At 41.8% G+C, this 1,447-nt stretch overlaps 1 pseudogene; it reads right to left on the reverse strand.

Moving 5' to 3' along the window:
* Nucleotides 1–927: 927 nt before the first annotated feature.
* LOC129888039 (5S ribosomal RNA) lies at nucleotides 928–1,047 on the reverse strand (annotated as a pseudogene).
* Between the last annotated feature and the right edge of the window lie 400 nt (nucleotides 1,048–1,447).

Genomic DNA, 1,447 nt, shown 5'->3' on the forward strand with positions numbered 1-1,447 from the left:
TCACCTTGTTCATAGTTCAGTATGACTATAACTGATAGGTAGGTATATGGGGGGACCAGGTTGGACCCCAGTCGCGGCCTACGGGGTTGGGTCATGACAATGGGGCTTACGATACAAAAAAATGACGCATGTACACAACGTCGCCCCAAAAATAGTGGAACCCTTAAGGGACGAGGATGGAAAACTTAAGGAACAAATAACGCAACTTCTATTTGCCCCAAGAAGAAAAGGATATAAGTTGGGACAAAACCACTACTTCGAGAAAACCTAGAATAGTTGTCGTCAGAATGCTAGCACTGCCTAATGGAAATTGGAACGACTACAAGTACAAACAGCAGAAAGTACGAGTACCCTCTAAAGGGGGAAGTTAATGAGAAAATGGCAAAAGTAAGGTGAAGGCAATCGATATGGGAATATATTTGAGATGGGTGTCTAAACTTCAATAAGATATCTTGCCGAACCAAGTTAAAAAGGTCCGGAGGCCACCAATAATTGGATGGAAGCCAGAATGCTCTGTAAAGCAGCATTAAAAAGGTTGTGACGAGACCCTGAACAACATAAAACTAGAAGGCAGCTGCGTATAAAACAGAAGAATGTACTAATGAAAAGATATCAAATTTTTCAAGAGACACTACGAAGGAGAATGACAGCATGCTAGACCAAAAGCCAAAACGTTGGTCATAGAGTTAATCATAAATGATGTTGCGATAGATAAATAACCAAAGGAAAAGGAATAGAAAGCCTCTTGTGGTAGTAAATGAGGAGAACACAAAGTGAATGGAGGATAGTGGAGCTAAAGGTCTACGCCGACACTGGATGCAAGATAACAGACGAAAAGACAGGGCAAAACATAAAGACTCGTGAGACAATGCTGAGGTAAATCTGGAGCTAAGTTGAGTGCCCGCACCTCGTGGAAAAGGTTACAATGAAACTCGACACGAAGACTTCCCATGGAGGTCACCCATCCCAATATTACTCTCGCCCCAGCACGCTTAACTTCAAAATTCTGATGGAACTTAATGCTTTAGTGCTGGTGTGATCGCGCGAGATGGAGGAATCTGAACTAGTGACGGAGAAATGATATGAGATTATGTACCCAGAGTATTATAAGATACGTTAAGGAAATTGTAACAAGGGCTTAAGCAAAACAAGAAGGATTAGCTAATTGCTAATTGACGATGCACTCGAATGCCACAGCTCTTCAACATAGAGCTAGTTAATGAGAGGATAACCGCAGAATGTCTATATGGGCCAGTGGGCGAGGGAATTTCGACACCACTTGGTAGCCAACTCTGAAGGCGAAAAAGCAGGACCCAAAAGATCGAATGCTAGTTAAAGTTCTGAAAAGAGTCGAGAAGGATTATACAAGGCTAACGATTCCCAAATTATCAACGTCATTATGAACCTATTTTATACTCTGTAAGAGTAGGGTGGTATATGGGTTATT

This window comes from Solanum dulcamara, chromosome 4 (genome assembly GCF_947179165.1).
Source record: "Solanum dulcamara chromosome 4, daSolDulc1.2, whole genome shotgun sequence".
Taxonomy (NCBI): domain Eukaryota; kingdom Viridiplantae; phylum Streptophyta; class Magnoliopsida; order Solanales; family Solanaceae; genus Solanum; species Solanum dulcamara.